Genomic DNA, 16,456 nt, shown 5'->3' with positions numbered 1-16,456 from the left:
TTGGGTTGAAGAATGCCCCTGCCACGTTCCAGAGACTGGTTAACCAGGTACTGTCCGGGCTGGAGGAATTCAGCGCCGCATACCTGGATGACATGGCCGTGTTCAGCTCCACGTGGGAAGAACACTTGCAACACCTCTGCGAAGTGTTGAAGGCTCTGCAGAAGGCAGGCCTCACTATCAAGGCCAGTAAGTGCCAGATAGGGCAGGGATCTGTGGTGTATTTGGGACACCAGGTGGGGAGCGGCCAGGTGGCGCCCCTACAGGCAAAGATTGATACCATTCTGGCTTGGGAGCCCCCCAAGTCCCAGACAGAGGTGAGAGCCTTTTTAGGACTCACCGGGTATTACAGACGGTTTGTCAAGGGATATGGCACCATCGTCGCCCCCTTGACAGAACTCACTTCCAAGAAGTTGCCCAAAAGAGTTGACTGGACTGACGCCTGCCAAACTGCTTTTGAGGCCCTGAAGACTGCGATGTGCACCGCACCGGTGCTCAAGGCACCTGACTTTTCCAGTGAGTTCATAGTTCAGACGGACGCTTCAGAGCATGGTGTGGGAGCAGTACTCTCACAAGCCACTGAGGAGAATGGAGACCAGCGGGTAGCTTTCATTAGTCGGAGGCTACTCCCCAGGGAACAGAAGTGGAGTGCGATTGAAAGGGAGGCTTTTGCTGTGGTCTGGGCTCTGAAAAAGTTGAGGCCCTACCTGTTTGGGACTCACTTTCGCGTGCAGACCGACCACAGGCCCCTCAGGTGGTTAATGCACATGAGGGGTGAAAATCCAAAACTGTTGAGGTGGTCCATCTCCCTACAGGGAATGGACTTTACGGTGGAACACCGCCCCGGTACAGAACACGCCAACGCTGATGGTCTGTCCAGGTTTTTCCGCCTTAGTGAAGAGAACTCCCAAGAGGGTGGGTAGTTCTCCCCACTTTCAGCTGGAGGGGACACGTGTTAGACCTGACATCTTTTGGCGTGATTACCCCTATCTTTTTGCCTCTGCCTCCTGTATTTTTCGATGCTGTGCTGGATTCGTTTTTGCTGGTTTAGATGCTTTGGACACTCTGCCGCTGCTGATCAGTGCCAGAGTGTAAGTGCTCCCTATATAAAGTGTTATTCTGATTGGATATACCTGTTTGGCATATTTGTATCACCATGAAGTCCCTCGTGAAGTGCACTGGGTGTGCCAGGGCTGGTGATGACAGATGCTACTTGTGGGCCTGCAGCACTGATTGTGCCACCCACAGGAGTAGCCCTAAAATGGTGTCTCGGGCCTGCCACTGCAGCGCCTACGTGCAGTTTAGAACTGCCATGTCCTCCTGGTCCGCGTCCCCGCTGACCAGGCCGAACCCTTCCCTTTTCGTGCACATCAGTCACCCCTATGGAAGGCCCAAGGTACCCCCCTGGGCAGGGTGCCGTGTATGTGAAAGGTAGAGCATGTACTGGTGCAGGTGACATGCTCTGGTAGTGAACTACAGCCATTTTCGTTTTCACTATTGTAAGGCTATCTTGCTCCATAGGTTAACATGGGGGATGCTGGCTACAGTGGTTAACGGCATTTCTTCCCATAGGAACAAGATAGGACATAAGTATCTAGTATCCCTGAACTCAGAATTTAATAACGCATCTTTTAGGAAAGGTGGTTTTTAGATCCTGTGTTTGAGGACAGCACTTTTAGAAAGTTGCTGTTCTCTTGTCTGACCCTTCTGTGTGCCTGAGACTGTTTGTGTATTGACTGTCTGGTTTGTGAGTGACAGGAGCGGGGGAATCCCCCCCAGAGGCTGGATGAGTCAGCACTAGGCTGAGTGGAGCGATTGCTACCTGAGTGGTGGGAGGAGTTAGCACCTGGGCTGAATAGGGCTGTGCCTGCCTGCCACAATGCTGGCTCCACCCCCTGCTGGGCGGCGGAGGACTCTGCCCCTCACTCTGAAAGGAAAGATGCAGCCAGCACGTCAAGGTGCTCAGGATCCACCCAGAACTGGTTCAGACCGGGCTCAGGGCCCACATGCACTGAGAGAACAAAGACTTTAGGGGTATAAGTACAGGACCCCTGACAACAGAAAATTAGATCATCCTGGAAATCAAGAAGGAACCTCTGCCAAGGAGAAAGCTGACTCTGAAGAAGGAAGACTGTCCTGCTGTTGCTCTGCTGGACTGACCTGCTGTTGCTTTGCTGCCAAGGAGAGGGGAAGGACTTTGCTGTGAGCTGTGTCCCCTGTCTTGAAGGAATCTCCAAGGGCCTGAGAAGAGCTGGCTCCCTGTTTCCGAAGTCCCAGGAACAAAAGGACTTCACCCCCAGTCTCCCTGAACTCTGCTGAGAGAGTTCTGTCCTTCGTAGAGTGCTTGATCCAGTTGTGGGGCCTCTAGAAGTCGAACCTGAGCTGGGAAGCTTGAGACGAAGCTGAGAAACTTGTGAAGCTGAAAAGTGTCGCATCGCTCGCTGGCGGAGCGCAACCCCGACAGTGCGAGAAGTCTCCCGCCGCTACGAGGGTCGAGATCGGCGCAGCACCTGACTTCGCTGCCGAGGCCGTCGCACCCTTCGTTTGCGTGACGCACCAGGCCGGTGCAGGGGAATCGAACATCGCTGCGAGTGTCGTCGCAGAGCCTGTCGCTGGGTGAGATCACCGCACCGCTTGCTTGCGGACCGCATCACGTCGCTGCGAACATCGTCGCAGAAAACATCACATCGAGGAGCTGCGAGAGAGAGGGTCACCGCTGGATTGTGCATCGTCGCCCCGGAGATCGTCGCAGCCCCTACGAGATCATCGCATCGTGCCTTTGCGAGAACAACCTTCCCACGGAACCTACGCACCGGAATCTACGCAAGCTGCCTTCCTCCCCTTACAGACCGGATTCGTCGCCGCACGCCCGCTGCTGCAGCGGGGCTGTCGCATCGCCTCCCCAGGGTCTCAGGAGTAACGAGTTGCTTGTTTCCACCGCACCAGCTTCCTGCTTGTGGAACTTTGTTGCATCTAAAAGGTACTGTGAGTCAACGTGACGCAACTGTGAACTTTTCACGTATCTGTGGATTATTTGATCGTAACTTAAAGAACTTTGATTACAACCTGAAGAACTCATTTGAAACCGTAACCTTGCATTGTGTATGTTGGATTTCTGCCGTTTTGGTCTTGTGTAGTTTAGAATAAATACTTTTATTTTCCTAAACTGTCGTAGAATCAGTTTGTGGTGTTTTCACTGTGTTACTGTGAGTGTTGGTACAAATACTTAACGCATTGCCTCTGGTTAGCCTAGACTGCTCCGCCCAAGCTACCTTGAGGGCGAGCAGGGGTTATCTGAGAGGGTTATCTCCTTGTCCTGACTAGAAGCAAGGGTCCCTATTTGGACATTGGTACCTACCTCTGCCAACTAGAGACCCCCAGTTCTAACATTCTCGATATGCATCGTTAGTACTACAATTGCGCTTAGCGCGTAGTAGTCCTCCATATGGTATACTGCCAACCAAGCTACGTGGGTGACAGCTGGTGGCATTCAAAATGCTATTTCCCGCGGTTTTTTTGCGGAATAATTTAGTGTTCAGTTGATTGTCTGCCACTTCCATCATTACATCAAGGAATTCCACCCTGTGTTTACTGTTATGTCCTGACAATGTAAGATTCAGACAATTCAGATTTAGTTTGCCAATGAATGCTTGTAGTGAGGGATCATCTCCTTTCCAAATGAAAAAAATATCATCTATGTATCTAAGCCACAGGGCCACTTGATCGAATTCCGCCATTTCCCTGATGACCTGCTCCTCCCACCAGCCCATGAATAAATTTGCGGAGCTGGGGGCGAAGCAGGTCCCCATGGCTGTGCCCTGTGACTGTCAATACAAGATGTCATCAAAATAAAAACAATTATTGTTCAGACAGAAATCAATCATGTCTGTAAGCATTTGAGAATGAAGTAAATAGGAGACAGATCTTGTTTTCAGAAAATGTTTTACCGCCTGAATGCCCTGATGGTGTTGTATACAAGCATATAAACTGCTGACATCTAATGTAGCTAGTATGTACTCATCCTCCCAGTGGATACCATTAATGACTGTTAAAAAGTGTGTTGTATCCTTGATATAGGAAGGAAGGGAGATGACATAAGGCCTCAAGTAATGGTCTATGTATTTCGATGTATGTTCTAGCAATGAACCAATCGACGAGACTATGGGGCATCCCGGGGGATTTAGGGGGTCTTTATGCAGCTTGGGGAGTAGATATAACACTGGTATTCTAGGATGTGCACAGTATAGATATTGGTATTCCTCAAGTTCCAACAGACCTTTGTCTTTCCACGTCAGTAAAAGATCCCTAAACCTGATGTTGGAACCCAATATCTCATCACAGTTAGTTCTGCAGTAACAGTCTTTATCATTTAGTTGTCGTAGACCTTCTTTTAGGTAGTTACCATTATCTAGTACCACCACATTGCCACCCTTATCCCTTTCTCTGATGACAACGTTATGATCCATTTTTATATTGTCCATTGCTATAATTTGCTCATTATTCAAGTTCTTTGTAGTCCGTGCTATTCTTTGATAGCGTATTTTGGTGAGATCTTTAACAACACCCCTTTTAAATACATCAATTGCATCGCATTGAATGGCGGGAAGAAAAACAGATTTAGGTTTAAAAGAGGTTGTCGGATTCATTGCCACATTGGTATCAATCATGTCTACATCCTCTATACCCATGTTAGCCGGATCAGAGTCAATCATATGCATTAGTTTGATATCATTAATGTCAATATTGCAAATATTAGATGAGACACTCACCCTTTCCCAATTTTCGGTTTCGTTGCAAACCATTTTTTTAACTTCAACTTCCTTGCAAATAGGAACAGGTCAATTCGAGTATCAGCAAAGTTCATGTTGTTTGATGGGCAAAATGATAGACCAAGGGCTAGTATGCTTTCTTCTTCCTTGGAGAGTGGTCTTATAGATAAATTGATGACTGTCATATTTATTTCAGGTTCTTGCTCCTTGTTGCCATTCCCATCGGAGCTTTGTTTCCGCTTGTGTCGCCTCTTTTTGGCTTGTTTGTTGCGGTAGTTCTGCCTCTGTTGCCGCGTCCTCTGCCTCTTGATGTACCCCCTGATTGGTACAATTCTGTTTTGCTTTTGCTGATCATTTGAAATTGAAGTAAAAAATTGGGGTTTTTTGACGAATCAGTGGTCGTATCCTGATTGACATCCGTGGTAGAGATTTCTGATATATAATCATCTGAGATGTCGCTTTCCGTGACTTCATGAGTGGTTGTGGTACTCTGAGCTATAGCTGCACCGGTTTTCTTATCAAATAGGTGGTCGTATTTCCTTTGAAATTTAAGGGTACGTCCTGCTTGATAGTCTTTGTAATCTCTGATGAATTTACGTTGTTTCTTTGCTGTAATTTCCTCTTCTAATTTCTCCATTTTGCTTGTTATTTTCTTGAGAAATTCTTCCAGTGCTTCTTTAGTCATTAGTTGGCTTATTTCTTGAGTTAGTTGTTCTATTTCCACTAAGAGTCTTAATCTGTCCTTCAGGGCGTATTTAACTAGGATAGGCATCATCGTGATAGAGCAGGCTGATGAGTTGTCTGTTCATTCCTGCAGCATATCTACGTCTGGATCTTCATAGGTGGGAACCGTGAAAATGCGGAGTCCCCTAGGTACTCTTTTGACTTCAACGTACCTCTGTAGCGATTCTGCTTCCCACCATTTGCCAAGTTCTTTTCTGTATAATCTCTCTAGACTAGTCAGTTTTACTTGTAAGTTCGATTCTGTCCCAGTACTCACTAATGTTGGTGTCCTCTTGGCAGTTGTATTAGGGTCTGTAAGGAAAAGTTTATCCGCGGTTTGCTTTCGACGAGCATCTAGCTCACCTGCCATGTTGATAGCTTAAATCTCTTTGCTGCAGCTCCGTGCAAACTTTCCGACTGTTTATTTATTCAAATAAGGTCGGCAGTTTGCTCCCTTCCACTGGAAATTGTTCGTATATTCTTAGTTGCTTAGGCTTGCCCAGGACAGCTTATCTCCCATAATCCGGAAATGTTCACAGCATCGCTCCCGATGGAGTGTCAAAATCCTTTTCCAGGAGGTCCTTGTCTCAGGGGAGTTTAATAGCAATTTGGTTTGTGCGTGAAATCGCCGTTAGTAACACTTAGCGCAATGCGCGTTCGAGTGTCAGGTAACAAAAGATCAGGATCTCAGATGCAATATCCCAAAGAGGCTTTCACGTTCCAGTGGGTCAGTGCACTCCGTATTATCATAAAACTTCCACCACCGCTGGTTGCAGAGTGCCTGCTGTCGCGGACGGTCTTGTTCCAGCCACCAGCCGGCTGTCAATATTCACTTCACGAAACACCAAAATATAGGTGAAAAACAAGACGCCCAGAGCTGCTGTTCAGAAGATTTATTTGGAAGATGACAAAAACTTCACGACGCGTTTCGCCATTACGGCTTGGTCACTTATATGAATGAGAAGAGAATGATATCAATTTCCGCGGTTTCTTGATTTTAATGTAATGAATTTTATTTTTAGATTTCACTCATCACTTGGTGGCAGAAAAAATGGAATATGTAAATCATATCAAGGAGACCGCAAGTCACTGCCTTTAATGGACAATTATATATTTTTGATCAGAGACATTAATGTTTTTGAAAAAACGTATCAGAATAACCATGATTGATCGCCCACTGGGGCTTATTTACGTTAAATTTGTGTACGCTAAATTTGTGTATGATTTATGAAAATATCGTCTATTGAATTATCATAGAGACCCTCTGGGGTATAACAATTTGCCCACTGGGGCTTGACTTTATACAATTTGCCCACTGGGGCTTGATGTTACACATTTCGACGATTTCGTAAATCACCAAAGGGAATTCCCTTTAGATACGATCGGTTGTCATGGTTACTGAACAGGAAGGCCAAACATTTGGGTGACAACCAATCGCATGCGGTCTATTGAAAATTAACCAATCACAACCACTTGTACACGAGGGCGAGAGTGTCAGTTAGCCTTGCGGATGGCAGGGCTTTGTCCAAACTATTTGCAGCGATATTAATATCGTTAAGTAATGGAAATGATTTTGAATAATATGTTCGTTATTTAGATTCAAAGTGGAACAAATTCCGTGAATTTGAAAAAAAACAAAGAAACGACCGTAATTAAGGTGGAATGAAATGTTTCATTGTTTAACTAACAAAGAATATAATTCCATGCATATTATACTGCTGCAATACGAATATCAGCACAAGTTGGTACAAAACAAACCAAATGTGATGTAAATTTCTATGTACTCCGAGGTGTTGTATTTAAAAATGGTGACTACCAACATCAGACGAGCGTGACCAAGCCGTAATGGCGAAACGCGTCGTGAAGTTTTTGTCATCTGCCAAATAAATCTTCTGAACAGCAGCTCTGGGCGTCTTGTTTTTCACCTATATTTTGGTGGTTCGTGAAGTGAATATTGACAGCCGGCTGGTGGCTGGAACAAGACCGTCCGCGACAGCAGGCACTCCGCAACCAGCGGTGGTGGAAGTATATATATATATATATATATATATATATATATATATATATATATATATATATATATATATATATATATATTACCTACTGGCGGTCGCCAGTAGGTAGTTATAGTTAGGATTTTTTTCAATGTTAAATCTCAAAATTCTATTTGGAATAACTTTGGCGCCGGTTGACGAATCTGCCTCAAACTTTCCTGAAAATGGCCTCGCGGCGTTCCGGTCCTTCCCTGAAAGTTTGGGGGGGATTCGTCAAGCGGGGGCTGAGATAAAAGGGGGGTCCCAAAACGCGTTTTCCCCATGTTAATTTCCATAGGGCGGTCGATTTCACTTTTAGCCCGAACGGCTGAATGGATTTCCACCAAACTTGGCAAAATTGTAGGGACTGGTAGCCCGATGTGCCTTTGCTATGTCTCAAGATATGTCCTCCAGTGGATTTTGAGTAATTAAGGTTCAAAAAAATATATATATCTATAGCCGCGCTCCGGTACGCGCACCGGTACGCGCACCGGGCGCTTACCGCGACTTGCGCGCAGAAAGCTGATTGGCTCTGGGGTGTCTGTAAACATTCTAAACAGTCCGGAGCGGCCGCCATCTTGTGTCTCGGTAGGATCGAGACACGAGAGGTGGCCAAAACAAAGAGGGAAATGACCATAAGGGGGCAGAGTAGACCCCCCTTGACCCCCTAGGTTTGATGTGGGGGCCATAAAAGGGCCCCGCGGGGCAAAAAAAAAAAAATTTTTTTGGATTTTCGCGGGGGGAGCGCCCGGTAAGCGCACCGGTGCGCGTACCGGGGAGCGTACCGGTGCGCGTACCGGGGAGCGTACCATGGGGGAAAAGAATGACAGTTTTAAAAGTAGCTGTTTAAAAAAAAATGTTTTGTTGTTTTTTTATACATACACATACATATATATAAATGCATATGCATATATGTATATATGTGTGCGTGTACAGAGAGGTAGAGAGGTAGAGGTGTAGAGGTAGAGAGGTAGAGAGGTAGCGGTAGAGAGGTAGAGATTAGTAGAGAGAGAAGAAGAGAGAGGTAGAGAGGTAGAGAGTAGAGAGTGAGTAATAGAGAGTAGAGAGTGAGTAGTAGAGAGTAGTAGAGAGCAGTAGAGAGAGTAGCAGAGAGTGAGTAGTAGAGAGTAGTAGAGTGAATAGTAGAGTGAGTAGTAGAGAGTAGTAGAGAGTGAGTAGTAGAGAGTGAGTAGTAGAGAGTAGTAGAGAGTAAGTAGTAGAGTGAGTAGTAGAGAGCAGTAGAAAGTGAGTAGTAGAGAGTAGTAAAGAGTGAGTAGTAGAGAGTGAGTAGTAGAGAGTGAGTAGTAGAGAGTAGTAGAGAATGAGTAGCAGAGAGAATAGTAGTGAGTAGTAGAGAGTGAGTAGTAGAGTGAGTAGTAGAGACTAGTAGAGAGAGTAGTTGAGAGTAAGTAGTAGAGAATAGTAGAGAGTGTGTAGTAGAGGGAGAGTAGTAGAGAGTGAGTAGTAGAGAGTAGTAGAGAGTGAGAAGTAGAGAGTGAGTAGTAGAGAGTAGTAGTGAGTAGTAAAGAGTGAGTAGTAGAGAGTGAGTAGTAGAGAGTAGTAGATAGTGAGTAGTAGGGAGTAGGGAGTAGCGAGTAGTAGGGAGTGAGTAGTAGAGAGAGAGTAGTAGAGAGTAGTAGAGTAGTAGAGAATGAGTAGTAGACAGTGAGTATTTGAGAGTAGTGGAGTAGGAGAGAGTAAGTAGTAGAGAGTAGTGGAGAATATTCCAAAGTTTGGCACAGCACCACTTTCACAATGAGTCCAATCAAATCATATCACTTAGAGTCCTTATTGAAGCGCTGAATCTTGGTGTATATTCAAATGCTTTTATTTTCCTTAAGTTTATGTACCACAGCCAGCCGAAACATTTCGTTCTGTACAACAGAACTTCTTCAGGGCGTTCTTATTTCCTTCAAGCTATGTCGGTATCCAGTTGTCATATAACTAGATATTTCTTCCAAATGTTAGACGAGACATAAGTATATTCTTATTCAAAGTGACTAGGTATCAATTTTACCCACACAACTCGGGCAGACGAGTAATTTATAGCATCCTCAAAGTCTGTCTTTCAAAAATTCCAAAGTATAGGGCATGATAATCCAAATCCAAATGTTTCTCAAGAAAAGTCATTTACAATCGTTCGGAATATCGGTGTTTGGGCAGATATGATCCAGGGACCCCCAGTATGCAAGGGGAATTAGTCCCCCCTCTGCAAACGCGCCAGTGGCCTGCATTGCAGAGAGGTGTAACAAGGGTGTGGCCTCATTACACTTCTCTGCAATGCAGCTCCCTCGCGCATACTGGAGGCTCCTGGTGGACTAGTTGACCCCAGGGACCCCCAGTATGCAAGGGGAATTAGTTCCCCCTCTGCAAACGCGGCAGTGGGCTGCGTTGCAGAGAGGTGTAACAAGTGGCATAGTCTCATTACACCTCTGCAATGCAGCCCCTGGCGCATACTGGAGGTTCCAGGTGGGCTAATTGGCCCCCATGGGCCCCCAGTATGAAAGGGGAATTAGTTCCCCCTCTTCAAACATGCACGGGGCTGCGTTGCAGAGAGGTGTAAAAAGGGTTGTGGCTTCATTACACCTCTCTGCAATGCAGTCCCCTGGCGCATACTGGAGATTCCTGGTGGGCTTTCAGGTCTTATATAGTTAGGAATTAGCATTAAAAAAACCTTTGAAATTCACTGAAAAAACCATAGGTTTCACACCAGTTATAGTTAGGAATTAGCATTTAAAAAACCTTTGAAATTCACTGAAAAAACCATAGGTTTCACACCAGTTATAGTTAGGAATTAGCATTTAAAAAACCTATTTAATTCACTGACAAAACCATAGGTTTCACACCAGTTATAGTTAGCTGGAAATTTTACTGACATAAAACCATTGAAATTCCCACGTTATAGTTAGTTGGACTCACTATAACTTACGCGCCTGCAATGCACTGCTGATGACGTCACATATTACATCACTCATGACATGGTCAGTGACATCACTCATGACATCACTGATGACACCATCCTTGTGACAGAGTGACAGACCTAATTTCAGTGTAATGTAACGCTTGAAACACATATTCAAAAATAGAAACAAACATTTTCAAAAAAATGGAGATACCCAAACCAGTAACAACAACCAATTCAGTAATTCCACCATCTATATACACATCCACTCATTCACCAACAGTTCTATATAGTCACTCATATATATACTCACTCATCATATGTAGTGATACACCTATACATCCTGTTACACATCAGCAGTCATCCAAAAGTTACTCACACACATACTCACACATGCAAATAAACTATTGAACATCCATTTATTTGCATATACATTTATACACACACTACCACCTTACTTCTAAGGAAACTTACACATACTTACTCTCTTAAACAATCACTTATAGAAACACATACTTATTTAAACAGGAACTCCTACAATCTCTCACTATATATACTATACTCACTTATATACATCAATACTCACATATACTAGATTAAAACATATGTCGTTACTAATGAAGACACTAGTGAGACAGTCATTCACTCACTAACACACACAAATACACACTCATCCACCCATACAGTCCTGCACATATGCTGTCTTCAAAACACATACAAACAGTGAGTCAGTCACCAACCCCTGCAGCCACTTATACACAAAGAGAAACACTGATACAAACATTTAAATATTTAAACAATACTCGCTAGTATATGTATTCACTAAGATACACTTAATAAGCCAGTTAACCAACCAATTTTTTTTAAAAAAACATCCATTTACACACTTATTTAAACATTTATTCTTCCATCGACCTTTACAAATACATATATAAAACAAATTTCTTTTTCAGAAAGACACACATTCACTGGATGGTGTCATCAGTGATGTCATGAGTGATGTCACTGACCATGTCATGAGTGATGTAATATGTGACGTCATCAGCAGTGCATTGCAGGCGCGTAAGTTATAGTGAGTCCAACTAACTATAACGTGGGAATTTCAATGGTTTTATGTCAGTAAAATTTCCAGCTAACTATAACTGGTGTGAAACCTATGGTTTTGTCAGTGAATTTAATAGGTTTTTTAAATGCTAATTCCTAACTATAACTGGTGTGAAACCTATGGTTTTTTCAGTGAATATATATATATATATATATATATATATATATATATATAATAAATATAATTTACCCACCTGCTACCTCACGAATGAGAGTGTCATTTTCTCTGGGGGAACCTGAACTTTACACTTTCTTAATGCAGAAACTAATACAAATTCCTCTCGGGGAAAACTGTAGCGATTGTCAGGCAAAATTAATATTTGCCACTCAAGATTTGTTTCATTTTAATTAAGTTTCTCCTTTCTTTCTGTATTTGGAGAGCCAAATCCGACGTCTCAATAGTGATGCACTAATGTTGAACTCAAGGTTGCATTGCCCTCAGAAGAACGGATAGACTTTTTCATTTGGGTGAAATAGCCTTCAGTATCCAAATATTCTGCAGCTTTTCACATCTGTCAGATCCTTCAGACTTTGAAACGTCCTTTTCTGTTCCATGTATGATCTCTGCCTCTGGGTTTGGAACCTGACTCTGATGGAGATGGCAGAGTGGTCCTTAAGCTCTGCTACATAGTTCTACATGTCAAAAGATTCTCCTTAATTCACCAATTTACATTGATAAGGAATGCTGGGTGATACCAATAAGATTAGAAGAAGATAAAAATAAAGAAAGTAAATCAAAACAACAAATCTAGGAAGACAGATAGTATGAGGCACATACAAGTCAGAGGACAAGAAAGAAGATTAAAGCTGTTAGGATTGCAGAACTGTATGCTAAACAAATATTTCCAGGGAGTGGAGCTTAATCATCTATAGAATGGAAGGCTTCCTGAGTGGGGGGCGTATTTTGAGGATTGGTATACTGGGTGGTACAGAAACTAGGATGAAAAGAGCAAAAGAGTTTGTGTTCTCCTTTGAAGATGAGAATCTGTGAACCTCTTTCCAGTCAAAAAGAAAACTACCAACATTCACGACGGTTGGATAAGTGAAAAAATGGCCATTACATCCACTCTCATAAATCTGTCTGAATCTCCCTGGTGTTTTAACAACATTCTGAGATGGGTAAACTTCTATATAGATAAGAAGAGCCCAACTCAGGAATATCAGAACCATATTAATGTCAGATTTTGAAGATATCAAGGAAAGAGGATAATAAACAGGGCTTTCTCCCGTCATTGTGACATGCACAGAAATACAATCATCAAAGAAAACCAAGGAAAATCAATACATTGAGACTTTCTGCTCCTGCAGTTAAAAAGCAATGGTTGGTTACTATGCCCAGCTTGGCTACATGCCAATAATCACATCTCACACAGAGGTTGGTATTACACGTCCTTACTCCTGAGCGTGTAACTGTTAACTGAAATTATACATCATGAATTATATTACCTAAGCCTTACTCTGGAAGGTGGTAGAAGCTTCTAGAAATTCCCTTTAAATTCCCCAAGCATCCTGCCTTCCCTGTCCTACCTCCTGACTAACTACAGGGAGTATGCAGCCTTTCGTGTGAAGGTAGGACACAGTCAATTCACTTGTAAGTGGGGCTGTTCCCAGCTCCTCCCTCCCATCTTGCTAGTGATGACCAATCCAGGCACATCTAAGCTTCCTATTGTGTGTGGATGTCTAGGAAGAATACACAGGGTTCAATTGTCAGCTACTCCCAGTCATGTGACCCAAGTACAGGCTATAGGCATTAAATGGCTAAGGCAGGAAAAAGTCAACTTTCTAAAACTATACATCGTAACTGGTTGGACCTGTTATGAACCAAGTGGGTTAGGCCTTATTTAACTATGTATGCAACAATATACCCACGCTGGGATTATTAGAACAGTATTTTGTGTCCTGGTAAGTAGTAAACCAATTTTTTATTTGTGTACTTATTCAGTTATTTCTGATTTTATAAATATTTCACATTTCATATCTTTCAGACCACATCTCAAATATCAAGCACGTTGTTGAATTTGGAAAGACATGAATAATTTCATCATTACTAATTTATCATATATTGAGCCATTAAATACATACCAGTCTTGTAATAACAGTTGTACTGAGATTATTAAATACAAAACTCAAAAGTTGTTCCCAAAGTTCTTTTACCGACAAATCAGTCCTGTAATAACTGTTATACAAAGGTTATAATTATCATTATTTTTAAGAAATAACAGCCTGATTCATTAAAGGTAATTGAGCTCGCAAAGGGCCAGATTCTGAGAATCCGGCCCTTTGCGAGTGCGACTATTGCATTTGGGATTCATCATCCCAAATGCAAAAATCGGTAATAGCGAATTCGCAAATTTGCGAATTCATTCCTATGGGCCTTTTGGCCCATAGGAATGAATGGGGAGTAATTCCTTATTTGCAATTAGCAATTTGCTAATCGCAAATAAGGAATCTGTAGGAATCGCAAAAAATGTTGCTATTCCTACATGAATACCGTTTTGCGAGTCTGGAATAGCGATTCCTTATGATTCGCTATTTCAGACTCGCAAAACCTCCCATTGATGAATCAGGCTGTAAGTCTCTTGCTTAAAGTATCTCTTGAGGGTTGGGGAGGACTTCTTGAAAGTAGGCTTTCTAATTCTTTGCGATTGCCTACTGTGGCGATTGTGATTCAGGTGTAATACTCCCCAAGTATATCCCTCCACACGTTTCAAACCCTTTATTGCTTTTAGGTTCTCCTTAGGACTCAGACATAATCATGTTGCACAGATGCACATATTTCCAATTCGGGAGTGTTACAAATGTTATTGAAAACATGCCTTGATTGTGTAATGGTAATATAATCCCTTTGCGCCTCTCTCAGCATAGGGCACCTAGAAGCCCATGCCCTCGTAATGAGATCATGGTAGGCATTTCAGTATCATATTTCATTTGGACTAAGAACATCTGCAGGTTTCCTCTGTTTACTATGCCAGATAATATTAAACACAGAGGGGCATATTATCAAGGGATTTATCTCTGCTTTTTTGGCTTTAAAATCAAAGAAAGCGGAGATACAATTATCTCCCTATCAGCAACAGGGTGCTAACACGCAAATTTGCATGTTAGCACCCTTTTTCTCTACGCTTCCCCTTGCATCTCTAATGAGGTGAAAAGGGGGCATTCCAGAGAAAAATAATAGAAGAAATGTTGTTAAGAGACATTTCTCCTATTATCAAAGATATCGCTAACCCTGTTAGGGATAAAAAAAAGCAGCGCTAACCGCGGTTAGTGCTGCTTTTTTTACACCTGGTATTTTCCTGACTTAGCCATGATATCCTTTGGAAGGTGGATATCATAGATAAGTTTGTGAGCCACTATCATCAAGCTAACGGCAAACTTCGAGAGATTATTGTTGGTTTTCCAGCAATATTCCCTCATTTGGCAGTTAGCGTGAGGATTTTTATCACTTCTGAGATAAACGTTGCTAATATCAAGTTATCTCAGCGATAATTTCCGGCGATGCTTAGCGATAAAAAAATCGTTGCAAAGCCTTGTTAGCGATAAATATTGCTACTCGTTGGTAATATGCCCCATAATTTCCCAACAACTTGATATTTCTATCTCCTTTTGGCAGCTTGAGGTTTTTTTAGATCTTTTTTATTGCCATTTATATACATAGTAATATTATACTCATCACAATTGCAGAAACATAGTAAGAATGTCATCTAGTAGGCATTGCATTACAATATTTATGTATATCTGGGACAAACATCTGTAGTGGTCACTCCGGGTCCTGTCCATAACAAGTTGCCTCCAGCATGGTTTTCTCTTTCCGGGTTCAATATAATATTACAATTATCTCTCATCATGGTATTATAGTTAATAGGGAGTAATCGGGCCAATTATCAACATTGCCCACCTTAGATGCACAAATTTCCAAGAAACATAAGTTTGCCATGTACTAGGGTATTCAACAAATGCATAGAAGAAACCAATAGCCATATAAGATAGAAGGAAAAAAGAACACAAGAGAATTTGCTCCGTGTTACTATAAAATGAACATCCAACTACAACTAGTGATAAACAACCAGGGGTCATTAGTCTGTACAAGCATCTGCGATCTACGACTGGACGCTACCTCGGGGTCAGGGGTACCCATGGAGGGGAGGGGAAGGGAGGGCCCGCGGGAGGTAGGAGGAGGCAGAGAGTAGGAAGGCCAATAAGGCCCCAGTTCGATATGTGGAACCCCAGTGCAGTACCCGATCTAATGTACATCAATCATGTGGCCGCTCACCAGATAGCCATACTAACAGCTTGAGTTGGTGCATGGCTCTTCACTATCTGGGCCACCGAGCTTCTTAGCTAACATCTGTTTTTATCTGTAGTGCGTTAGCTGCTCGATGCAGCCTTTCTGGTTTGCAGCTATTTCCGATGTAAGCTGCAGAACCAAGGGGAAAAAATTACTTATGTGAAAAATCTTGCCCAACTACTTCACTTTAATAATTTTTGATCATTAAAAAGTCAGAGCTGATGCCTTTGGTTCCCACTTACTTATTTGTGTGAATTATACATCACGGCTGTTGAATTATTGGGCGACCAAAAGATCAAAGGAAGGCACTCGACAAAGCACTGACATTAAACAGACTGGGATCACTGAGTCATATGTTTCTTCCTTTAACTGACCATCTGGTGTGTTATCTTTTCTGTAATAGTGCATAAAATTCACATTTTTTTCAGAAACAATCTTCAGAGGCTTGGACGCCCTCGGCGCTTTCCCTACGGTTTATTGTCAAAGTCAATATGTGTTAATTTTTCTGGTAAGAAAACAAGTTATTTGATCAATCTAATGGGTTAGCAAATTGAAACATTTCATTTTTTTTATCAAATGCGTATCTTACTGTACATACACAGCCTACATTATGGGCAACACTGCTAAGCACAGATAAAAC

This window comes from Lissotriton vulgaris, chromosome 4_1, assembly GCF_964263255.1.
Source record: "Lissotriton vulgaris chromosome 4_1, aLisVul1.2, whole genome shotgun sequence".
In the NCBI taxonomy this organism is placed as follows: Eukaryota; Metazoa; Chordata; class Amphibia; order Caudata; family Salamandridae; genus Lissotriton; species Lissotriton vulgaris.
This window is presented reverse-complemented; position numbering follows the sequence as displayed.